Source organism: Coptis chinensis, chromosome 6 (genome assembly GCF_015680905.1).
Source record: "Coptis chinensis isolate HL-2020 chromosome 6, ASM1568090v1, whole genome shotgun sequence".
Taxonomy (NCBI): domain Eukaryota; kingdom Viridiplantae; phylum Streptophyta; class Magnoliopsida; order Ranunculales; family Ranunculaceae; genus Coptis; species Coptis chinensis.
The window spans coordinates 66,437,584-66,464,648 of NC_141461.1; the positions used below are offsets into that span (position 1 = coordinate 66,437,584).

A 27,065-nucleotide genomic window follows, 5' to 3' on the forward strand; every position below is an offset into this window, starting at 1 on the left:
TGGCTTTGTGGTGGTTTGATACGTTGACCTCTTTGTGGGATAGTGGTTTAAGTAAAGAACTTTAGTCCCACACTAGATTTTGAACCCGGGCATATACTCCCAGGATCTTTTAGGTATCTTTCGTAATGTAAATGAAATACTTTAGTCCCACATTGGAGAGGAAACACTAGTGAGTAGTGTTTATATGTGAAAGCTCCATACTAAGGGCATGCCCTTAGGGTACAAATGATTTTGTGTTACGAGGGAGGATTCACACAAAGCTACACACACGCCGAACCGGGTAGGGCCGGGCCGGGCTCGAGGCTTGGGCTTGGGCTTTTTGATCCCTTATCTTCTTTTTGGTAAACCTTTTTCTTTATTTATTTCTTGATAGGTTTGGAAACAGGATTGGATATGGATTGGGAAACAGAAACGTAGTGGACTAGTCGACTCCAATCCTTAAAAACGCTTCTTCCAGCAGCCTATAAAGTATCAGCAAAACCTTATTTTCTATTCTAAACTAGGTTTTTGGGCAGTCGTAATATCAGTCTCGTTGTTCGTCCTTTTCTTCTTTGTTTGAGTGCAGTAAACACAGAAGATTGATAATTGGCTATTGTATCATGGAGGTTGGCGTGGTCTGTCTGCATGGAGAAGAACATACGTGAAACAACTTTAAAGAGAGCGTACCGATCTGTGCCTCAGCCTTCTTATATTCACTGTTTGTTCTTGTTGCAGAAATTATATTCTAATAAGTAATTAACCTAGTAAGAGTCAAAAGAAGTTAAGACAACTTGATAGTTACTACGATAAGCAGCCTGATCTTGTGAATGTTAACATAGCTAGACTTTCCTTCCTTCATGCTAAGCATTCTTTCAAGATTCCCCTTTGGTGAGACATGGTGTCAGGACTGATGATTAGGTGAGTGATTATAGGTATAGATGCGACCAAAGACTAACTCTCTCATACATATAGTGTTTGGAAGGTTTTTTGGGTTTAACATATTAAAAATACATTCAGATTATTAATTATGACAATAATAATCTAACTAATAATGAAATAATCATTATATTTTATTTTTCTTTATTTCATGCCAACTCTACCATTATTTGGTTTTTAGGATTTCTTTATGTAGAAGAATTGACACTGTCTCATTATCCTTTGAATTGTTTGAAGAATGAGTCCATTCCCACGCAATTACAATTTTATTTGTGTAATTCATCTGGCTCATGTTGGCAATTTTGGTTTCAGGTCACCTTACATCTCGTGTTTAATAGATAAAAGTCAAAAATCTTTTAATCTTGCTCTTAGAAATTGTCGAAGGCCAGGTAGTGTATGGATTCTAGATCCTCTCTAAGACAGATGGCACTTGCTTAGAGCTAGGAGGACAAATTTTCAGGGGGAAGCAGTTTCCTATTGCAAATGAAGCTGTCAGGAAGGCTTATATTGCTCCTTTTCGTGGTAGGCCTATTAATCGTAACATGATGGCTAACTGGAATAAATCAAGGTATTGCCAGTTATCCATCTTCGTCTTAAAGTTGCACTATGTTTATTCTCTAATTGGCAATAAATCAAGGTATTGTAGTTTATTCTCTAATTGATAATAACATGTAAATTGTGGGAGAACTTAATGTGTACAAGTTCAAGATTAAAAAGCTTTTAAACCAACGTGTTTGGGGTCGACCAAAAGCTGCAAATGGGGAATGTTAGTCGCCTTAGATAATGTTTGAGGAGGGATATTCTTTTAGTTCTTATAGTCTAAAATATTTTCTTCTTTATGTGGTATTAAGTGGCACCTTGCACTTTTTGGACAAAGTTGAAGGGTAGACTTTAATTGTAATTTGTATTCTAATTTTCCCAAAATCAGGTAAATGGGTCTAATAAAGGTTATCTTCACTGTCGCAACATATCTCAATGGTGAGTTAGGGATATCATATTCAAGAAGACGCCACTTTTACTTCTTACACCTATGATATTTAAAACATTGATTTACATCTGAACCGGAAAAGAAAATTCTCATAAAAGGGTATACTCATCTTTCTGGGCTACAAGATAGTTATGTTCACTTTTCTTTATTTTACAACCACCCATTTCTTTATTTTGTAACCTGCGAGAAAGTGAGAAACTATCCTCTTATGAATTCAGTGTTACCTTCTTCTACTTGGAATTCTTATTTGATCTACCTACTGAAGTTAAATCAAAATTTTACTATTCAAGTTAAGTCGCTTATTTTTTATTTATTTATTTATATATATTTTTTAAGTCTTTTATAGAAATTTTAGCTAATGTGATTGATTTGTTGTAGGGCGCAGATTTTGAGGGGTTGATAAATATCTTCCATATGCACGGTTTCTACCGACTGAAGCAAATCTTTTGTGGATTGCCCCTCGTTCGGTTTGATTTGACCCCCTCCATTCAAATAGCCTGTAAGTAAATCATCGAATTAATATCCTATTAAAACTTCGAATGCAACAGATACAAAAAGTGGTTGTATTATTACATGAACATTTCTAGATAGTAGAGGCACGCTATTACCTGATAAGCATGCCATGATCTCCAAGAAATGATAATCACATTTCCCTATTTTAATTTTCCTCACAATATTTTGCAAGTTCTCACAAAGTGGTCAAATTTCAGTATATTGTTGGTTTGGAACGTGTATAATGGGAAACGAAGAGAACTCCTCTTCCCTCGCCTTTCCTACATACCCTGCCTTATACAATTTAACTATATAATTGAAGGCTCTCATCCGTAATATTCACAGTTCGACGATTTTTTTAAAAAATAACATACCTCTATGTTACTTTGTATTCATCGGTATGCAAGTTTTGGTGTTCAATTGACACTCACTTTTTATGTACCCTTTAGTTTTGGTGTGTTTATATTAACTTAATTAGTTTAGCGAATTCAGAGAAATTCTTCGCTTCTAGCTTAATAAAAAAGATAAATGTGATAAAAAATAAGCATATGAGTTTCGGTGTATTTCTTTTCATGTAATTGTAGGATAATGGCATGAAGAAATACCTTAAGGAGTTTGACTATTTGACTCTCCAAATCATGGTTTCATTGGGTTGTATGCAGTTAGTTGTGGAAGGATTAAATAGAACTTCATAGTCTTCCTACAGTTTGATCACAATGTATTAGATGTTGCTTTTTGAGCTATTATCTTCTAACGACTCTCATTAGTTCTACAACTCTTTCTAGCAAATGAGTTCCCCGTTGCTTGATGTAGTAGAGTGAATAACAAATGAACAATAATGTAGCAGAAGCTATGAAGCTGGCCATAGAATTCTTCAATTGCTTGATTTAATGATTGACGTCGCTATTGATCAACTTTTTCATTGCAGTGCTGTTTTATTTTGGTATTTTACAAAATACTAATTGATTCAATTCGCTAACAGGTGCATCACTTTGTTGTCTACCCTTCCATTCATCATATACTTGAAGAGTCCCACTTCATTCCTTTATCACAATTTTGCTCAATGTAAGACACAAGTTATTCATTTTTATGTTAGTATTTTCTTCTTGGTGTGATCATGATATAATTTGAAATTGTACGTTTCTTTGGTTTTTTATTCTTTTACTTAAGTCCGAAGTTCAAAGTCCGAAGACCAAAGTCCAAAGTCTAAAGTCCGTATAGTCATTCGTTTAGTCAAGTTACCTTACTCACGTGGGTTTGGTAGGATAAGTCGAATAAGGATCGTCCAAACCTTAGGGCTCGGCAAGGTTCACAACTGGAATTACAACTTTTAATGAGTAGGATTTTAGGTTTTTTAGTTGGTTTAATTAAATTAACGGTAATGTAAATAATGTAAATTACTAACGATGATTTCGATGTGAATAAACAAAGATAGAAGCGAGGGAGAGGGTTAATCATACTCATGCAAGAATTATTTTTAACATTTTATATTACCACATCACTTCTGACTCTAATTGCCTCGAAGTTCATAGACAAACCCGGAGACGACGTCGAATATTGATCCCAGCAGCAAAACGCGCAGACATCTCTAAGTCGTGATCGCGACTAGCATAAGAAGTTGAACTAATATTCCATCTCTAGAATATCATTTCAAACTCTGGCTCGATTCTACATCAATTTGGACAAATTGGAGAGATGTTGGAAACAAAAGAGCCACCGGAGACATTTTGGTCTCTCTGTGAGGCTGATGCAGGGCATCAACACTCTAAATTTATCTGATCCGATCATTTTGGGACCGGATGTATAATCTACACTTAATTTCTAAGCAGTGATTCTATAATATTAAATAGTCAATCCGGATTCTCACACGAGCGGCATAACCCTCCCCCTGAGGGGGGCGATTAGCTCATGGTCATTGAATGAATAATTAAAATTGCTGTATGCATTAAATAAATAAATGCAAATGCATGGACAGAAATTAAACTTGAAAAGAAATGACTTTCATTAAGAAGAAAATGACTTACAGTATTTAAGCAGCTAGAATAAAAAGGACGGAATGTAAGTGTTGTAATGAAAACTAACTAATGAATAAGCTAAAGCATAATTGCTGAAGGAGAATATCGAAGACCAACCCCTTTATATATATATATAAGCTGATCTCTTGTGAAGCTTTTAATTGGATTTTGTCCTTTTATTGAATTGCGAGATTCAAAACTTTGAAATACAAAGTTTTGGTTTTACCTGGTTTAATTTTAGCTTTTGTCTTTTTCTCCATATCAAACCAAATTTTGTTTTTGGTTTTGTCTTTTAGCCCAATTCAATTCAAACTTTGAATTGGTACCTGTCCTCTCCTTTTGCAAGGTGACACAAATTTGTGACCATCTCTTGCCACCTACCTATGCTGACTCGTCATGTCTTTGGGCCCGCAGAGTGGGTCCACTTAGTGTGTCCAGTGGCGGCGCTGATTTTGGCGTTTTTACAACTTTCTGTCTTTGTGTAGAGTTGGTGCATGCAGTGGCTCTGGCGATTCCAAGATTGCCAACATCGGCATCTAGATTTATCGGATGTGAGCGGAAGTTTGTTGCTTCTTTATATGTGGACCCGATTCTTTGGTTTTGTTCTTTTGGAAATTTCGCTCTAGTCGGGGCTTTGTTGGGCTTTTTGGGGTTGAGTGGGAAAATTCAAATATTCTAATATTCCGTGCCCGATGCATGTTTTATCATTATATTCGCATTAAGCTGCGGAACCCGCAAAAGTACGAAATTATAATTATTACATGATTACTAAACACATAATTGATCAAAATGCTATGTCTCTCGGGGTTTAATATTACAGCTTTGGGTGCTTTTCACACCACTCCCAAACAGCATTTTGCTTGTCCTCAAGTAAAGAAGAGACATTAAAATGATAAGTGGTCAAAAATGTGTTGTCCTAAGCTAAATCTCATTTCGCAGAGTGCGGTTACATTGACCGTATGCAACAAGGCCTTAAACCACTAGGAATTCCCTAGTGGACGAGTTATAGCCTCGTGAGAGTTTTCCAGAGAAGATACTCACAAACTTCATTTATACTACAACGACTTCGAAGAATAAGGGCTGTTTCACGAAATAATCTCGGTATCTAGACATCTCATTTGCGGAAACAATGATTTAATTTTTCGAAATTCAAGTTAATATATATACAATAATCAAAACATCTACGTATGAGAATGCATGCAGTGATCTTATAATGAAATGTATGAGCAGGGCCGTTTCTGGATCCTTTGGATAACGTCCTTAAGTAAGTTCTCACAGGTATGTGTTGAAATACAATTTCTCTCTTATTTTTTCACTCAAGTTTGCTATCTCCAGTGTGCAGTGGGCACACGTTTACTTACATACTCAATGACAATCAGTGGAGTCGAGGTCGAGAAGTCACAACTACTACTTATTATCACATTATCCTACTCCTAACTGAGCTAGAGGTCTTTATTAGGTGTTATGGGGCTTAGGAGGTAGTGTAGAATAAAATGGAATAGAAAATTTAAAAAATAATAAGTATGAGAGAATAAGGTCTAGAGAAATCCTTATTTTCTTTCCTGCTTCTAACATGGGTTTCCATACTTGGATTTTTCAAGCTTTTGTATTCCTTTTTTATTTGATTTTTTGGGGGAATTCTAACTTTGATATTTCTTTTGATTTTTGGAAATATATTTCTATTTTTCTTTTTCTTTTCTTCTGAAACAGGTAATTGAATTTGATTTGTGACAAGGTTTTTCTCTTAATTCTTCTGCACTTCATCTTATTTCTCATACTCATTATCTAGGTAGGCTTATTTATTTGTGGTTAATAGATGGGTAATGAATTTTTGGTGAAATAGAAAGGGTTAATTAAAGGTTCAGTGGGGCGACTAGCGGTAAATTTTTTTACAGGTGTGAATTTTTGGTTATATCGATCCAAAGAAAGCCTAAATTCGCCTAGAATTTGGGTAGTGATCAAGTAAGTAGACGTGTGAACTTCTCTATTCGGAAAAACTACTCCTTTGTGTTATTACTCACATATCACACATTTTGAGGCCTTTTGGTTAAATTCTTACTGGATATAGAAATTAAGTTGTCTAACCGTGGGTTCCAGAAACTTACTGCTGTGTACATTTAATGATAGTTAGTGCATAAATGCTCATGAAAAAATGTAAAAACTATTACATACGTAGTAAATTAAGTTTCTAAGAACCAGTCCTAATTCTGATGCTAGGGTGAGATTTCTAAATATTTTTCATCACAAAAAGGAAACGAGAATTTGTTACTAACACGTTTATTTAGACATAAAGTAAACTATATACAACTATGCATACTTAATTTTTGCGAAAGGTTCTCACCACCCCCAAACAGTCGGACGCTGTGTCCTCAAAGTATTAAGAGGAAGAAAGAGTATACTTGAGAGGCTTTGAGCAAAAATATAGCTGACATCTTCCACAGAAATTTATTGTAACACACTATATATTATACATCATCAAAGTGAAAAGCACAATCATTAGATTGGCTAATCGTTAGGTTATTTATTTATCTCACATCAAAACATAAAAAAAAATATGTACATGCATCAACTCACCTTGCCCCAACCTTGAACTGGGGGATAGTCCATCCTTGCCTCGTCCCTGTAGAAATGTCATTCATTTGCATCACCCCAATCTATCATAGCTTTCCAAACTTCGCTCCACTTCCTCTTCTTTGCAGTGTCCAGATGAGCTATCATTTTATCATCATTAGGGAAGGAACGCACTTTCTTTAGATACCTTGCAGGGCGTCGCCATGTTCGAAATCGCAAGGAACGAATGATCTTGTTGTTGGACACATAAATTCGACCTTTACCCGTCCGAAGGTGGTCGCAAAGCGTGGGAAATGCGCCCTCACTATCCCATCTTTGTGGATGGCAAGGTGATATAGTGATGCCGAAAAGACCGAGCCTTCTTTAGGTTCTCAATTAATAGGTCTGTGATATCAAAGGCGGTATGTTGCTGGGCTAGTGCGTGGAACGTCTTACAAGTTGATTTTAATGCAGTGGAAAAATGTCAATCCCCCATGATGTTCAGAAGAATAAATAACATGGCAGTTCCAACATTCATGGTCATACTGGCAAGTGGAATAGTAAAGTCTGGCCATCGGCCAGCTACGACACGTTCCCTGACCTGGGCAAGGCCATCGCCATAACGGGCGGCAAATTTTTCCCAAGAATAGTGGTTAAAGTTGTTTTCTACTATGTATTGGATGGGGATGTCTGGCTGAAAAGGAGGAAGGTCTAGAGCCATAGCAACTGTTGGCTCGTAAAAAGATTGTCGGGTGTTACCAATACGGATTGTAAATCCGTTCAAAGAAACCCAATGCGGTGAGGTAGATCTTCCATATGAGCGTAAAAATAAGTTGCCAAACCTGGGGAGTATGTCTGCTCCGAGTGTAGAATAAGAGAGTTCCAACCGACTCGAGTGATGTAGTCTCTAAAAAGATGTTCATATGTAAGAGAATTCAGCAACGACTGGAAAGATTGTTCTGGAATCATCTTTGGAGCTTCCATTGTAGAAGATGTGTGAAGAAAGATGCTATAAACAAATATTAGAATATGATGAGAATAATTAAGAAAAAACAAATTACCATAGGGAAATTGTACTATATTTGAAAAAACTAAAAAGAAAATGACAAAGAACATAAAATTGCAAAATTTAAATTGTGTCATAGGCCCAAGTAACGGTGAGGATCCTTTTATGAAAGAAATTCATTTATAAGATCTTCGATGCCGTCAATTCTGGCAACAGCTCGTTGCATAAGTTCACTCAGTGTCTGGTAAATCTCAGCGTGGTTCTCCATTATGAAAGTGTGATTTGTCGAGAACAGGTTGTGACTGTGCAAGAATTGTGCTTGTTCCTCTTCATGTATTGTCCGCAGGGCGTGAAATTCAAGGAGACTGGTGATGATAATGTTTTGACGTTTGTATAATGTCATCAGTCCTTGTTGAATTAAACGAAGGCCTTCCATAGGATTAAATACATTGCTTAATGTATTTTCAGTGAAGATGTTGTCAACGGAACAAGCTTCTTCGGTTTCTGTACTGACATGGTTCTTTGCAACGTCGGGATTCCAGAAACTATTCCTGCAAACTTAGTGAATGGTAAGAATGCTAGCTGTTCTGAGAGGTGTATTAGGAGTACTAGAAAAACCCCAACGCATCATGATAAGTGTCACAATGGTAGGCAAAGGAGCTGTCTTTTTCCTTGCACATGCGATAGCGTTCCAGATAAATTTAATAATGCAAAAATTATTGCAGTTAGTCTGCAAAACCCATAGTAGATGGAGGAGGGGCTTTGTTATTTCGGAAGTATTAGACGTGCCGAGCACATTATGAGTCAGCCATTGGATCACGCTGATAAACAACACGGTTTTTCCGGTTGTATTCACCGTGAAGGATAGTTGCAAACATCAGATGTCTGATATTGTCGAATGGTGAATCCTGAAAATGTATCCCTTGGTTTGTAATGGGAATTTGAAGTACCTCGGAGATAATTTCCATAGTCAATTCACACTCGCATCCGTTTGTATGGACAAAGAATTGCCCGTTTTGGAAATAACCGTATTTATAGAACAACAGGACCAATTCTCTGGAAAAAAATGCCTGCTTATGATGTAAAAGAGGGTACCATCCTCGACGTAAAATTTTTGTATCAAAAAATGGATGAAAAAGACCGTTTTGGAAATTTTTCATAAAATTTTGCTCGGGCACGAAAATTCGAGTGAAGGCCATTAAAGATGGAGGGGTAAAGAAAAAAATTTAGTGGAAAAAGGGAAGTTGGTATTTAGAGTGTCTATCCTTGTTATAAATAGGCACCAATCCGAAGATGTAGAAAATACAGATCGAGGTGTCACAGAATAGTTAGACCACGTGTATTTTCTAAAATATGGCGCAAAGTGTGGATGAGAAGAATGGGGCATGTGACTACAAGGAGTGCCTTTTTTTTTTTTTTTTTTTTTTTTGAAAAGAAATAGCGTAAGTAGAAAGCAAAGGAATATGTAAATATATTATTACAATAAGATGTAAGAACGTACAGAGGATTCGAAACACATCATAATGATACGTGAAATAAAATACAAACCTAAATATTATATAGAATTATATGCCACATTAACAATATTACTATAATAAAACAACCGAGCATGAAGACTTGAGTAGCATATTCAATCTGCTGCTACTCAAACTTTTCTAGTGCATCCATGAATCTTGAAACTTGGAGTGATCTAAAAACAAATTTTAGAATAAAAAGTGGAGAGGGGAGAAGGTGAAAGGAGTGAAATGTGAAGAATGTGTTGAACTTATTTATAGAAGAAAATTGAGCCATTTTCTGATCGTTTCTAGATGCGATTTCATGACCGTTTTGCAAAACGTTGGTTTACGGTAAAATTTTGCCGTTAATTGTGACGTTAAAAATATATGTATTTATTTATCTATATTTTTATTACTAATATTATTATATATGTTTCTACCTATATAATATAATATTAGAGATAACTAATATACTATTTAACAAGGCAGAAATTTTGGAGAATGTAGGAATTGACAGACATCCTAAGTTCGAAAATAAAGATGCAAACACTTAAATAAAATATCCGACATAATTAATATACAAGAACGCTGAAAATAAACCGTCTCATCGAGAATCCTCTGGGAACGCGGGAGAATCCTCGTGGGTGCGAGAAAAGAACCAAGAGTCTTGCGGCGTTGTGCGGAGACGAGCTCTGTGGAGGCTAGCGCTCTGGATATCACCCGGAGTATCCAACACCGAGCACAAACCGATCTTTGGTTTGCCATGAACATTCGTTGGAACTTGTTCTGGTGAGTAGTCATCTGGTCTTGAAATGCATTCATGGAAGCTCGCATTTCCTGCTGAAATTCGCCCATCTTTGTCTGTCGGCCGTGGCGAAAGTGGTCATATCCGCCGCTTTAACTTCGCCCAAAGGTATATTTCATTGATACGGGCGAGTGTACATGTCTCTCATGCCACTGTTCATAGCACGTAAGGCATTCATAGGTGACTCATCTTACTCATAGCAGTCTCATCAAAGTAGGGTAGGTGAGATGGGCTTACGTTAGCGTGCTCAGCAACCATTAGTGTTATGGGTTCCCAAGGGCTCAGTATGCATTTCTTGAAGACAAGTATATTCTCATATTGTGGTATAGGGTGTAGTGGCAGACAAAAAATCCAAATTAATCATAACTTGCGTTACAAGAACGGCAAGAGGGGCTTACCTAAGAGTGGCATGTGTAATAATATCAAAAAGAAAGGTAACTATCACGAAGTTACCCTTTTCGCTCTGGAGGATCCGAGAAGGTGGAGGAAGGTCTTGTTGATGTCCGGGGCTTCGAGGTGCCAATGACGCGTTGATCCGACCATTGAGTCCACGACCGGTGGTTCGTCGCGACCGAAACCCGATACGATCTGGCGCATTTCCATCTATGTTGTACTCTCCTCAATTAGCGTGTCGAGCATTAGGTCATAAGTCCATGGGTACCCAATTTCTTCTGGCGAAGTCGGACGTGGTCGCGACCGGAGGAATGCCCGTGATCCGGAGATCAAAGCAGTGTGCCGCCGCGGGCACACACCCTCGACGGTAACCCAAAAAATGGTCGCCATTAAAGCTCTCATTGTCGGTAGAATTTCATCACCAAATCCTTGGAATAAAGCCCGCCATTAGCATATAACAAGTACTCCCATCCTCACAGAGTGAATTTCATTATCAAATAAATTTCCAAAATTTTCTCCACACAAATTCTCTCGTTTTAGGCCATTCTTGCTTTCGTAGGGAGAGGTGGCTATTGATTTATGATGAGGGGAGAAATGGGACTTCTTGACGGAAGGAATTGGGGTCGAGTTGTAGGAGTCTCGTATGAAGACACGGATATAATGTGAGCACTGCCTCGTCGCGAGACTTAATCGAGAGGGACAAGATCAGGAAATTTGGGGAAGGCGAAGTGGTGATGGTGGCTGTGTGGTCGGGTTTGTCGGGTTTAAATGGCCTGAGATTTCGAGATTTGGTTGGGCCAAAAAAATTTCCCAAGCCCAAATTAAGCCTAAAGCCCAATTTAAGCCTAAAAAATCTAAACGCTCACCCACGACTCGTTTGGACTCCGAATTGGATGAACGAGATATCGAAATGATCGGCACTAAAAATGCTATCCAATTATATGAGTTATTCTCAAAGGTCACAATAGTTATGAAAAGAAAGGAGGGTGTTTTATTTATAAACAAATGTTTTATTTATATACAAGGGAGATTACGTGAAATACACTGGATGTCCAGACGAGTTAACATCTAAATTCATAGGCAATTTGTCATGTATGGCTTTGGAGTGAACCCAATCCAGCCCCAAACCGTGGCTTTACCTTTATGTATTTATGAGGTTAGAGGCGGGGCCGGTACCATCTGGACCCGTCGCTACTTGCCTAATAATATTGCCCTTATTACATAAGGCTATCCTCAAACCGCCCAAAGGGAACTCAAAGTAACCAATTCTAGGGGTTGGTGCGGTGGAATCCATTGCCCATTTGTGTTCCAAGTATGCAATATCCGAGGTTGAACACAAATCTCTATGGGTACAACTCAAAGCATGGAGAATTTGTTTATAAAGGGCAACAATATATCTACAAGGTGAGTCTTTTAACGTCAGATCCTCAAGACGAATCGAGTCTTTTATTGTCAGATTCTCAAGACGTTTGTGAGTCTTTTATCGTCAGATTCTCAAGACGATTCCCAACCCATTTTCGCTATTCGTGATGAGTGAGACCATTCCCTATTCGTGATGAGTGAGACTTACACCAAATGATTAGCTGAAGTTCGTGAGGTAGAGAATAGAAAAGGGAAGAGAAGGAAGGAAGTGAAATTTTAGGTACCCATCGTTTTACAAAATGTGCACGTTTGCTTTCGTGTTGCAAAAAGACATTTATACTTTCGGCCGAAATAGAGTTTCCATGGACTAAGGTTCCGGTGCTTGCAACCACACACTTTAAAGAACTTTTGAGATCATAAAATAGAAGATGGCCCGGCTACCAAAATGGCATACCCTCTATAGAAACAAGATTGAGTACACCAAACGAAACATCTAGTCTATGTAGACCGGATCCTAAATAAGAGTCTGTTCAACATCTGGGCAGCGTAATTCGTGGTAATGTTTTAGGCGTTGTCCATTGACTTGAAATTCGTTGTTATCTTGTGGATTAAGCAAAAAGATTGCCCCATAATGTGTCACGGTGACCACAATGAAAGGACGGACCATCGTGTTTTCAATTTACGGGAAAAATGTGTAATCGGGAGTTATGCAAAAAAACCTTTTGGCCAATTTTAAAATCCTTACGCAAAATGTGTTTGTCGTGTACTCTTTTCATATTAGCTTTGTGGGATTTCGAGAGATCATAAGCATCACTCCGAATCTCCTCAAGCTCATTTAATTGCAGTTTTCGCTTCTCACCTGCCTCATTGATGTTGTAATTTAGGCTTTTGATGGCCCAAAGGGCACGATGCTCAAGTTTAACTGGCAGATGACAAGGTTTTCCAAAAACAATGCGGTAAGGAGACATCCCAATAGGTGTCTTAAATGTTGTTCGGTATGCCTACAAGGCATCCGATAAAAGCGAGAGAGATCTTTTTTTGATGGATTGCGGTTTTTTCTCGGAATGGACTTTATCACTCTGTTGGAGACTTCCACTTGGCCACTTGTTTGTGGGTGATATGGAGTAGCAACTTTGTGAATAACTCCATATTTCTTCATTAAAAACCTAAAAAATTTATTACAAAAATGTGTACCCCCATCACTGATGATAGCCTTGGGGACACCAAAATGAGAGAAAATGTTTTCTTTTACAAATTTCACAACAGTCTTATGGTCATTTGAGCGACATGCGAGTGCCTCAATTCATTTAGACACATAGTATACTAACCTGCCTCTTTTTTGTGTATGTAGATGGTGTATGGTCGTTGAACAAAACAGAAGCGTATCAAAACCTAATTATCCCTCAATAAGTAAAGGATGAGTAGGGTATCGCTCCACTTTTAAGTGTATGTTATGTGAAAAGCGAGGATTTGGAAAGGGGTTTAAGGGATTAAAACTATGTTGTAGAGATTTTAGATTCTAATGCTAAACTAAACTAAATTAACTAAACTATTGAGAATTTATAAGAGGGGGAATTCAAGGTATTAGAATCCACCAATACTTTTGATTCAATGACCTTCTGCTTCATGGTTGTTCTTACAAGTAGACTACTGATTAGGCAATCGGCGAAAGTGCAATGCCTCTTGGACGATACATCGTTAACAATTAACTCTACTTAAGGTTGTTCATATGTTTATGCTATTAATATCTTTTTTCCTTTTATGTAAGCTCGGGCAGCCATTCAATGTATTACCAAGAGCAACATCAAGGAGTACTTCCTAATAGGGCGACCATTCAATGAATCACCACTTAAGGCAAACACAAAGAATACTTCCCCTAGGAAGCCACTCCCTGAGCTACCCCTTCTAAGGGAACAAAAAGAATACTTCCCTAACTCTAAAGAACTATACTACTAGAAGAAAAGTAAATAACACTAGCATGATATTAATATTGCAAAACATAAACCCTATTCTATACTTCCATCCCATGGTGTGGGCAATGGAAGTAATAACTAAAAACATAAAAAACTAACCTGATTGAAGAACACCATGAACCGGAAGAATCATTAAACCTTAAGCACTGGCTTCATCTCCTCCCTTGAAGGAGAAGATTAGCCTTCCATAAGGAAGGAAGAACACGAAGAACGAGAAGAAGAAGAGTCGAAGAACATAAGACTAGAAAGACTAATTTATTAAGACTCAGCTAGTTAAAACCGATCTTTTATTATTAATCTCTCTCTGCCTCAAGTTCTAGAGACAAGAATATAAGTGAATTGGCAAATTATATGAGGCACTTAGGTCCTCTATTTATAGAGGTTACAATGAGCTCTAGAAGCATTCCAAACCGTCATTTGTTTCCTAATACAAATAAAATTCAGAGTCCAACTTAAGCCTCCAAACCGAAGAAAATTGGCTACGATTGTCGATCCATGTGCGGACGCTACTATTCATGTCTCAAAGCGCGATCAATGCGTCCGGGCCTTTCGATCCATCGTCCGGACGCGTAAGCCTATTTTGTCTCTTTTGCTCTATCCTTCTATCCTCTTTTGTGGGATTTGGTCCAAGCAACGAATCCTTTGGCCTTGGGCTTCCAAATAGGCTTTAAAATAGGTCCAAGTCGCATCTTTAATATCTCCAATTCCTTGGCCTTCTCCATGATTGTCCACGGGCTTCCCATGTGATCCTTAATGCTCGAATTGCTCCGTTTTACCCCTTTTTCTCTAATATTCCACAAAACTCTCTCTTTCACCTGTAGAATCATAAAACATAACTTACAAACACTATTAGTCTACTAAGATGGCTAAACAAGAGGCATAATCGAGGGTTAAATAGCACTTTTTGAGCATTTATCATCTACAGCAACTAGAATGTAGAGAAAGCTTTGAGAAATCGGGAAAGGTCCCATAAAATCAATGCCCCAAACATCAAAACTTTCCACAATCAAGAGAGGATTTAGGGGCATCATATTACGTTTTGTAATTCGACCTAGGTGCTGACAACGAATGCAGGCTATGCAATGTTCGTGTCCATTGCAAAAAAGGGTAGGCCAGTAAAAACCACATTATAACACCTTGGCCGCAGTTTTCTTTCCACTGAAATGACCTCCGCAAGATTGTTCATGGCAAAAGGATAAATCGTCGGTGTGCTCCCCGGGAATGGAATCACGAACGAGTTGGTCGAAATAATACTTAAAGAGGTAGGGTCATCCCGAAATAATATTTCACGATGGATAAGAACTTTTTACGATTGGGGCGTAACCAAGAGGAAGGAACTTCCTCGATGGCGGGTAATTAACGATATCCAGCACCACCATGGAGGAGAAAATGGAGTACAAATATTCGATGCGGGAAGGAATCACGCGGATGGCTTCAAAATCACTATCAATGTCACCAACCGGCCTTGATAAATGGTCATTACGACATTTTGGTTCCTTTCTTGTCTTTGATTTCCGGGGTGAATTCTTGCAAGAGAAGGATCCAGTGAACAATCATTTGTTTCGTGATCCTTTTCGCGAAAAAGTATCGAAGTCGCGGCATGGTCGATTATATCACGATGGTGGATGATCCAACTAGGTAAGGGCGAAACTTATCCAAAGCATAGGCAATGACTAGGAACTCTTTCTCGGTTGTTTGTGTAATTGCGTTGAGCATCATTAAGAGTTTTACTAAGCGTAGTAAATAACAATGGGTTTGTCATCACGTCGTTGGCTATAATAATCGTGCCAATAGCAAAGTCGCTAGCATCACACATCGATTCGAATGGTTGAGACCAATCGGGGGTTGAATGATAGGGCGGTAGTCGCGGCGGTTTTAGAGTTTGAAATCTTGTTTGCAATTGTAATTGAAGTCGAATACCGCATCCTTAGCGGGGAGATTGGTTAAAGGGTCGAGCAACCTTAGAAAAATCTGAATAAAATCTATAAAACCCGTGTGTCCTAAAAGGCACGGATATCTTAACGCGGCGTACATGGAAAGGTAGCGAAGCAATTTTAACAATTTTAGCTTTATCAATCTCTATCCGTCTTTCAAAACAATATGACCTAGAACAAGTCCTTTGGTAACCATGAAATGACACTTCTCCCGATTTAAGTACCAGATTTTTCTCTTCATGAACGCCAACGACACCTTAGAAAGGTTGGATAGGCATTTGTCAAAGGAATTTCCATAAGCTGGAAAAGTCATCCATAAAGACTTCCATATAACGTTCCACCATATATTTGAAAATGTGAAGCATGCGGCGTTGGAAGGTGCACAGGGCATTGGAAAGACCAAAAGGCATTCGATGCGTATGCAAAGGTTCCAAAGGGACATGTGAAAGTTGTCTTTTTTCTTGATGGTAGGGATCGATGACAATTTGGAAGTAGCCGGAATAGCCATAAAAACAATTACTAAGCATGACCGCTAAACGCGTTCTAGCATCCGGTCAATGAATGGGAGAGGGAAGTGATATTTACCTGTTCTGGTATTAAGTTTGTGATAGTCAATACAAATTCTCCATTTTAATGGAATGCGAGTGGAGATGCATTCACCATTTTCATTTTGTACAACTTGAATGTCGGACTTTTTAGGAACAAGCGTGGACGGGACTAACCGGTCACTACTCGAGGAGATAGGGTATATGATACCTGCATCAAGTAAACGTAAAACTTTCTCTCTCACCACCTCTTTCATGGCGGGGTTAAGGCTACGTTGCGGTTCTCGTGATGTCTTTAAGCCGTCATCGAGATGTATACGATGCATGCATACACTAGGGTCTATTCCCTTGATATCATCTAAGGACCAACCGATAGCGGAGCGGTGTTCATGAATGACACGAATCAAACATGCTTCTTCGTCGGTAGTTAAGTGAGCAGAAATTATTATAGGGTGACTACCATCGAGATCAAGATGCACGTACTTCAAATCAAAGGGTAGAGGTTTTAAATATGGAGTTGGAGGATTGGGGATTAAAGATTCGTGAGCGACCGTCTCTTCAATGGAAAAGATCGAGTCTGGTTCTTCTGAATCAGTTGGCACCGTAGTAGTAGGATCAAATAGTGGTACTGACTCTAATAATGCGTGAACATCCTTGATGTACGAGTCATCGTCAAACTCAGGATTATCAAAAGAAAGAAATTGGTGTACCTCATCTTCGGGAAAAGAGTTTGTGAAATAATCGTGTGCCAGGCTATCAACCAAGCTAATCTCACCCTCCATTATAGGATCGGGAAATTGTTTCATTAATTTGAACACATTGAGTTCGACAGAAAGGTTCCCGAAAGACAATGTCATTGAACCGTCGACAATTTATGAGAGTATAGACCCTGACAATTTATGAGAAGTTGTAAGAAATGGACGTTCCAAGATGATAGGAATGGAGTCACAGGCCACTTCGGTATCTAGAATGACAAAATCAATATGGTTGTAAAAATCTTGGACCTTGACTATGACGTCTCTACTAAGCCTTTTGGGTACTTGATGGAGCGATACGCGAGTTGTAGAGTCATATTGGTAGGTTTTAATTCATGAAGACCTAACTGCTTAAATAAATAGTAGGGAAGTAGGTTAACACTGGCTCCTAGGTCTAAAAGTGCGGTAGCGGTATGGTATACTTGTCGCCATGGCGTGCATGGTACGGTTAATTGACACAGGTCTTTGTATTTAACCACACCATTGGTAGTAGTGATTAAGGGAAACTGCTCAGTGAGGAATACTTGTTGAGGAACATTTGTACGTCGTTTGGTGGTGCACATGTCCTTCAAAAACTTGGCATGCTTGGGCAAATGCTTAAGCGCATCTAGAAAAGGTAAGTTTATGGTCAAATTTTTGAAGGTTTCACGGATCTCATCGAAATGTTCGTCACGTTTGTTCTTTGCCAAACGGGCAGAGAACGGAGCTTTTGGGCGGAATCATGCATAAGGATCAGTGGCGTCTTTCCCTAGGGACGTGGGTATAGATTTGGAAGGAACAACTTCGTCCGTTATAGGTTGCGGGGTAGCAGTTGGAAGGACGTCAGCCTTGGCTTCCGTCGATTCTTCGTCTGGCATACGTATGTTATTGTCGACGGTTCGGCCAGAACGAAGAGTGGTAATGGCATTTACCTCACCCTAGCTTGGATTACTAGATCCTGGTGCATTGTTGAGTTCAAAGGCAGTGTTTGTAGGCTTAGGGTTTGGAATTGCTTGGCCAAGGAACACGTCCTTTTGACTTTTATCTTGTGCTAATGACTAAAGAGATCATTGGATAGATGCTAAGATTTGATTCTTGTTGATTCATGTAAGTCATAAAAGTTTTGACTATTTTTTTATCGGCAGTTGGATTGTACAGTGGAGTAGTAGGAACAAGTTCACGGTTATTGTTTACAGGTTGATTTTGGTAGTCATATCCTTGATTAGTGGGAACAAGGTTGCGGTTGTTTTGGTACCCTATATTTGGGTTGTTGGGAAAATTATTTTGCCCTTGCTGAAATTGTGGAGGATTTCCTTGACGGTAGGAATTGTAGTTCACGGGGGGTCGTGTAGAAGCGTTGTTGACACCCGGAAGAGCTTGTTGTTGGGCAGGAGGTGCCCAAGCCAAATTCTGATGTTGTCGCCAAGGTGCATTAGGGATGTAAAAAGCACAAGCCTCTGCAGAAGATTGGGGAGGGCATACCAAAGGACAATAAGAATCGGCGTGCTCAGGACTTAAGCAAATAGGACATGGGAAAGCGTTGGAAGCCATGACCTGTTTGGGTTTCTGATCATTTACTTGAACCGAAAGAGCATCGACCTTTTTGTTTAGGGACTCGATCAGGGTTTTTAATTCCGGATCGGAAGAATCAGTGTATGCTTCAGTGTCTTTAGAAGATCTAGAAGAATCAGTGTTTCCCCAATGGGTGCTTCGTGAAGCCTGTTTCTCAAGGAAAGTGTATGCTTCAGTAGCGCCTTTGTCCATGAAACAACCACCATTCATGATATCTAATGTTTCCTTTTGATGGTTAGAGAGACCATTAAAGAATGAACGGACTAATACAGTGGTGTCGAGTTGATGATGGGGACATTCGAGAAGCAGATCAGTAAATATGCTCCATGCTTCCGAAAAGGATTCCTGGGGGTGTTTGCGAAAGAATTGAATCTTCTGAAGCATTTTCGTAGTTTTCTTCTAAGTATAGAATTTTATCATGAATGCTTGTACGAGTTTGGCCCATATGTCAATGGATTGCGGCGCTTGTCCGGCGAGCCAAACTGAAGCTTTATCAGCTAAGGTGAAGGGGAACAACCTAAGCAAGACTTGTTCGTTTGTAACAGTCGAATGGCAGAAAGTGGTGACTACTTGTTGCATCCGACGAAGATGATTGTATGGTTTTTCATGGTCTAAACCATGGTAAACAGGTAACAAACCGAAAATGTTTGGTGGAATGCGAAAATTACCTACAATCGCATCGAGTTTAATGTAGGAGCGAGTCCTTCTCAGAAGGCAAATATAGAAATCCAAAAGGGGTTTCTCGACTGTGGGATTTTCCTGGGCCATAATTAAGGGAGATAATGGCAACGGAGATGTTTGACGAGGTTGGTTTACGGAGGAGGAACTATGTCTAGGAGATAGCATAAGCAGTTGTTTATTGTATTTCTGACGACGATATGTAAGTTCTAATTCCTTATGTTTACCAGACCGTAGTCTCATACAAATACAAATTTTAATTCAAGGCTCATAAGGAACGAATTGTGACTAGAGATTTTAGAATTAAGGGAGGAGGGAGGTGAAGCCGCGTGTTCTGGCATTTGCTAACTTGGCGGGTAAGCTAGGATAACGTGTGAAATATTCCAGCGGCCCAGTCGTGTCTTGATAGAATTGAGGGAGGTTGTTCGTGCTAGCACGTTCCTTAATTAGGCAACCTCAATTTTTTTAAAGTTTCCTAGACACTGATGGAATAGGATGATGATTTATGATGGTGTATTATGTGGGGTGTTATTAAGATGATTAAGATGAAATTTTAATTATTAGGATATATATATATATATATATATATTTATTTTTTTAATTATTATTATTATTATTATTTTTTTTTTTTAACTTTTAGTTTACGTAATTAATGTATTATGGAAACGTGATTACGAAACATGCAATTCAAAACGATAGATGTCAAAATAGAAATTAAACATACAATTAACACATGCTAGTTTTACACAGGAAGTTTACATATGCAAATCTATGTGAATAGAAATGTGTCCTACACATGCAATAATCTATAGCTATCGCTACGTGCAACTTAAATATGAGCTAGGGGAATGTCGAGAACGAACTCATACAAATGAAAATGAATGAATACAGACGTTAATTGATGTAACATACACATACAAAAATATTCTAAGCAGGTGGTTTGAAACTACACATACATCCAAATATATTCGAATCATATTAATCGTGTTAACGTGAAGATGTAATGACGAACCACATTTATATGCAAAGAGTTCTCATGCCAACACACAAACATGCAAAGTAAAACAGGTTATAGCAACAACCAAATAATATCCTCGACAAAGTTTGAGGAGTTTAAGAATTTGAAACCTGGCGTCCCGTGATTCCTCGTACAACGATCAAACTAACTCCCAAGCTCGTGAACTTACTGGATAAACTGGACTAGAGAGTCCAAAAGAGTATTGAAAAGGAAAGTGGTTTGTACTTGAAAACCGGAGTGTTGATACTCCAGGTTAGTCTCGCGCGCTACTAATATAGTCTCGTCCGAGACTCTTTTATCAGTTCAATGCTTCAAGTTCCTACGAAATACTTAGACTGTGCTAATGATAATAAACAAGACTTGGTTCACATATATTTGTTAGTAGAAAAAATTGGGGCAATAAGGTACGTAACATGTTAGTATTACAAAAGAAATGGAAATTAAAAAGATGAGGGGGCAGAGGAGGGGGTTTATGTTTGATGTATTCCAGTTATTACGTTAAATGTCTAGAGTCCTTCGGCGGGCAGCGGCGCCATTTGATAAAACGTGGAATTGTACGTTTCTTTGGTTTTTTATTCTTTTACTTAAGTCCGAAGTCCACCGTCCGAAGTCTGAAGTTTGAAGACCAAAGTCCAAAGTCCAAAGTCCGTATAGTCGTTCGTTTAGGCAAGTTACCTTACTCACGTGGGTTTGGTAGGATAGGTCGAGTAAGGGATTGTCTAAACCTTAGGGGCTCGGCAAGGTTCACAACTGGAATTACAACTTTTAGTGAGTAGGATTTTAGGTTTTTTAGTTGGTTTAATTAAATTAACGGTAATGTAAATAATGTAAATTACTAACAATGATTTCGATGTGAATAAACAAAGATAGAGAAACAAGGAGAGGGTTAATCATACTCATACAAGAATTATTTTTTAACAGTTTATATTACCACATCACTACAGCTCTAATACGTCTCGAGTTCGTAGACAAACCCGAGATGACGTCGAGTATTGATCCCTAGTGAAACGCGCACATCTCTGAGTCGCATCGCACTAGCATAAGAAGTTGAATTAATATTCCATCTCTAGAATATCATTTCAGCTCCTGGCTCGATTCTACATCAGTTGGACAAATTGGAGAGCTGTTGGACACAAAAGAGTCGCTTGCGAGACATTTTGGGTCTCTCGCGAGACTGATCTGGACCATCAGCACTCCAAATTTGTACAGTCTCAATTATTTTGGGACCGGATGTATAATCTACACCTAATTCCTAAGCAGTGATTCTAGAATACTAAAGAGTCAATCCGGACTCTCACACGAGCGGCATAACCCTCCCCCTGAGGGGGGGGGAATTAGCTCATGGTCATTGAAAGGATAATTAAACTTGCTGTATACATTAAATAAATAAATGCAGGACAAAAATTAAACTTGAAAAGAAATGACTTTCATTAAGAAGAAAATGACTTACAGTATTTAAACTGCTGGAATAAAAAGGACGGAATGTAAGTGTTGTAATGAAAACTAACTAATGCATAAGCTAAAACATAATTGCTGAAGGAGAATATCTGAAGACCCCTCCTCCCCTCCTCCCTCATATATATAGGCTGATCTCTCGTGAAGCTTTTAATTGGATTTTGTCCTTTTGTTGAATTGCGAGATTCAAAACTTCGAAATACAAAGTTTTGGTTATACCTGATTTAATTTTAGCTTTTGTCTTTTTCTCCATATCAAACCAATTTTTTTTTTTTGGTTTTGTCTTTTAGCCCAATTCAATTCAAACTTTGAATTGGTACGTGTCCTCTCCTTTTGCAAGGTGACACAAATTTGTGACCATCTCTTGCCACCTGCCCTGCATATGCTGACTCGTCATGTCTTTGGGCCCGCAGAGTGGGTCCACTTAGTGTGTCTAGTAGCGGCGCTGATTTTGGCGTTTTTACAACTTTCTGTATTTGCGTAGAGTTGGTCGCCCTGGTCGCTCTGATAGTTCACTAGCCAACATCGACATCTAGATTTATCAGATGTGAGCTTCGGAAGTTTGCTGCTTCTTTATATGTGGACCAGTTCTGCACTGGTTTTGTTCTTTTGGAAACTTTGGCTCTAGTCAGGCTTTGTTGGGCTTCACTGGGATTGAGTGAGAAACTTCAAATATTAGGTATTCGTGCATTTGATGCATGTTTTATCATTATATTCGCATTAATTGCGAAACCCGCAAAGTCACGAAATTATAATTATTACATGATTATTAAACACATAATTGATCAAAATGTTATGTCTCTCGGGGTTTAATATTACAGTTTTTGGTACTTATCAGATCTCAATATTTTTCTCCTCTTTAATCAATTTTTGAAGTTTTGTGTTTTGGGGTTCCCATATTTTACTTGATATTTTAAATCCCACGACCAAAAATATTTCCCATAACTCACAAGGTGGTTCTCTAGCTTTAATTTCCTCCTTCAAAATTGTCCGCTACATTTTTTAAGTTTTTTTTTTTTTTTTTTTTTTTTAAAATGTTTCCGTAGTTCATTTCATATTAATTCAGTGAATTTTAATTTATAGTTTTGTAATATTTGCCTTCTTTTGAATTTTACAATTGCTTTCCTATTTGTAATGCCATATGTGCCCTAAAATCCAATTGATCACTTACTTTTCTCATTAACCCAAATGGGCAGCGCAAGAGGATTTAAAGTTTCTTCAGTTTTCAATCCAATTTCATTATTTATCATATAGGGCATGTATCATGTGGTACAGCTGATTCAAGGGTAAGACAACTGAGACAAAGTACACACTTGCGTGACATTGAAAAACATAGTAACAGACTAATATGACTTCATCACTTCATTTTCTTTTATGGAAATCCATATATATTAGAAATGTGCAATAAATCTAGATCTATAGTTCTTCAGTGGTTCGAATAGGCCCATTGTTCGTTTCTCTCTTTTTTTAAGCTAGGGTGGTTTTATTATTTAGTTTGAGAATTATTAGGAATGAAGTGGTTACATTTGTATTGGTCAGACAATTTTTTGTCTTATGCAACTGATATGGTTATGTTATCATAAAGTGTATTAGCATAACAACTATAATTTATTAGTTTTCTTTTTCAGTGAAGAGGCAAATATGATAATTTGTTTACTTTCACATTACATATTTTTTTTCAGTTTTAAGCATTCGTTATCTAATGTATCTAATGTATCGTTGTTTTTATCAAGAATTTTAGCAAGTAGAGAAACGTGAAGAAGAACTTGAAGCATTGCTTATCATACAATTCCGGGTTTGAGACAAGTTATTAAGTGGTTTGAAAAAAGACCATCCATCACATGCCAACAACAAGGAAAGTGAGTCCTGCATACCGTGCTCAACAAATATTATAGCTGTGATATATAATTAGGTGAGTTAGATTTTTTTTTTCTGCCTAATTAAGCATTTGTGAATGTGTCTGCATGTCTATGTGCATGTAATATTCGTGCCGTTCATTTTAGGTTGAGCAATTGCTGATAAGATTCTCTTGATTGCACCTGATAGTTACATGCACACACATCTGCTTCTACCCAATGAGATTTTTCCCCTTTTCTTTCCCTTATCTATAGTTCAATTTGATGACAACTCAACCTGAGTAGGTGTTAGTGGTCGCGCAAACTAGAACCTACTCTATTTACTTAATGATGCATTTTGACTTTTGGTGAAAAACCAAACTCAATTTTCACTAACAAAGACATAATGCGTACATGTACTTATGGTACGTAGCATGGATGGATAAAGTGCTTACACTTAAATGTGAAGAAGTTTCATGTTTTGATTTAGATTTTTCGAAAGCATTTAACTATAGAACCACGGTACCTGAGGTGGGGGAGTTCTCAACATACTGACTACCTAATGCCCTCATTGGCGATTCCTTTAAATCTTATTTACCACCTCACTTTCGTTGGATGAATTGTATGATGAGCCTGGTCATGGTTTTTCTTTGGATAAATACTGTCAACATCATATATAGATATTCCCTGTGTAAACAAATGCTCACTTTATCAATATGCAATGTGTGGGTGTAAATGGCATCAGGAGGCGCCATGAACTTATCTATTTTCTCTTGATGTCTGTCTCTTATGCACTGCCACTTTCTCCTTCTGAGGCTCACAATCTCATGTATACTATAAAAGATAAATGAGATATGTGATTATCCTCTAATGCTCTAAACCTCAAATGGTGGATACATTTAGTCAGAATATCATCACGACATTTTTTCCCTATAAATACAAATTTGTCTTCTTCTATATCTGTAATATAAGTTTTTGTTTCGAAACATGTGATATGTTTGGTTGCGTATAATTTTGTCTGGATTTGATTAGGAATTTATTAGGATTTTGGGATAACTAGAAATTGATGATATATGTATTTGATGCCATTTGCAATTCTATGACTGCTATGCTATGCTAATTGAATGCAGACGGTCATTATCCGATCACCTGTTAGTGTGGAGAACTCTCTTTTTGTCTACTATTTAACTTGCAGCTATTTTTTGAAGAGAGTTGCTATTTTAGAGTGCTTCAAGCGAATTGACAAGAAAGCAGAGATTATGGGACATGCAACTTAAGGGGGAGGAAAGGAATGATTGAACTTATGCAAAAAGTATGAGGCGATGATTTGGTGAAGACAATTGAAAAAGGTCGGGTGATGCAAAACATAAAAGCAAAGCATTAGGTGAAGATGCTTACCAATGCGGCAAAGAGCCTTATTGGTTATACAATATTCATGTAATTATTTGAACTGCAAAATATTTCATCATTGATCGATGTTTGTGTTCACTCCATGCTCAACTTACTTAGGTTTCTTACTGGGTTTCATATTAATAAAAACTCATTTATGTAGTTTATCCATTAAAGGTTGTAATAACTTTGTTAGGAATGTATTGAGTCCTTTTTTAGTGATTGGTTTATTATGATTAGTCTATTCAATGTTTCTTTTGTCATGTTGGTCTATTTTTTATTAACCTAAATTGAACAATGTCAAACTCTTTTGGGATTAATTTGATTAGTTTGTAGATTTGGTGTTGTGTTCCCATAAATTAAATTGTGTGTGTACAATTTTTCAGATTTTATTTGTTTTGGTAAATTTTACTTCCGTTGTTGGTATTCAACAACTGAGCTCGTTATATGAACTCCACCATAAAAAGTGCATTTATAAGATGAATTGAAGGCTGATTTATAGTGAAGATAATCTTCTCATAATAGATAATCTTCCTACAAAAAATCAGCCCAAACGAAAATGTTTAACCTTATCAAAAGTTGTTTTGAAATTTAAAAAATCTAGATCATTGCATAATTTTATAACATTGCAAGCAAATTTTGATACGTTTAGACATCTTCAAATGTGCTGATTTTTTTTAAGAATGATCTATATTGTGGGACCAACATCTCCACCAAAAATCAGCTTCTAATTCATTGTTTTTCATGGTGGAGTTTCTTTGAAGTTCATATAACGGGCTGGTTCAACCAATATATACTTACATTTGCCTGCTACTAAACTCTAAACATGATGTTTGCACTTATATGTAAAGTGTTTTGCACTGGTATGTATTTATAAGCTTCAAATAACATTTGATTGTCCATGTTCATGTAAAGACCGACAATCATTACTCGTACTTTATTGCATATATTTGTGGTTTCATTTTTGGAGTTCGGTTTGCTTTAAGTGTGAATGTGGATGGAAAAATCTTTGTACCAATGACACCAATGATTCACCTAAACGAGGAAGTCAACCGTGCCGAACAATCCCGTTTTCGAGGAACACTTTATCAATATTTTTGTACCAATCCCTTTTTATTTTTGAGCATGTCTTCAGTGCGCAGGTCGTATGGTGCGCAGGTCATATAGGCCGTTGGATCAATACTTTTGCCATTAAATACACACGCACCCCTTGGTATGAGTGGCCGAGATGTCAGGACGTACCCTACATCTCGCGCACCATAGATTTAGCCTTTTAATATTATCTCTTTTTTTATTCATGTGTAAACTTCTTCATTAGTCCAAGATAAAGCTAGCCTTTTCATCATCCTTGCACTGCTAAAAGATAAAAACAAATCCTTACTGCTTTAGTTCACATGACCAAAATAAAGCTAATTCTTGCCTTGATTATTGATTATGCATAACTATTTAACTTAAGTTTTCCATTTTTGTTTGAATAATTTTCTGTAATGCTAAAATTTCTTGAGTGGAGACAATTAACACAGTTTTCATAAAATGCATGGTGAGGCAAAATTGTTATAAGGAATTGAACGACTAACTTATTTGGCACAAAATGACTTATTAAGATCACCACGTCTTTAGTGCCCCTTGAATTCCTCAACGTTCTCTTCGAATAATATTCTTAACAATACCTGCTTCGGCCTTCAATATGACTCTTGGTGATCTTAATTTTTATTCTTCTAATAATAAGGAACAAATGGCTACATTCATCTCCTTCATTTAATTTCTGTGCAACTCTTTCATGAAAAAACATTGGAAGTAATGGTCCTCTTCATCTCCTCCATATTTTTGTGTTTTCTCCACTTCTATGAATTGTTACTACTTTTTTGTTTGTTCTACGTACTCCTCGGATGAAAGGAAGGTTGTGTCAT

General features: G+C 37.6%; 1 long non-coding RNA gene across 3 annotated transcripts; it reads left to right on the forward strand.

The window, feature by feature from the left end:
- Positions 1–2,025: 2,025 nt before the first annotated feature.
- Positions 2,026–25,418, forward strand: LOC147494029 (uncharacterized). Of its 3 annotated transcripts, XR_015199990.1 has the most exons (7): positions 2,053–2,192; positions 2,282–2,402; positions 3,378–3,460; positions 5,350–5,511; positions 5,614–5,688; positions 23,665–23,843; positions 24,975–25,326. It is a non-coding gene; the product is annotated as an uncharacterized LOC147494029 (long non-coding RNA). The 3 variants fall into 3 exon arrangements; XR_015199988.1 differs by lacking the exon at positions 5,350–5,511 and having other exon boundaries at positions 2,026–2,192; positions 5,641–5,688; positions 24,897–25,418; XR_015199989.1 differs by lacking the exon at positions 5,350–5,511 and having other exon boundaries at positions 2,026–2,192; positions 5,641–5,688.
- Positions 25,419–27,065: the final 1,647 nt, after the last annotated feature.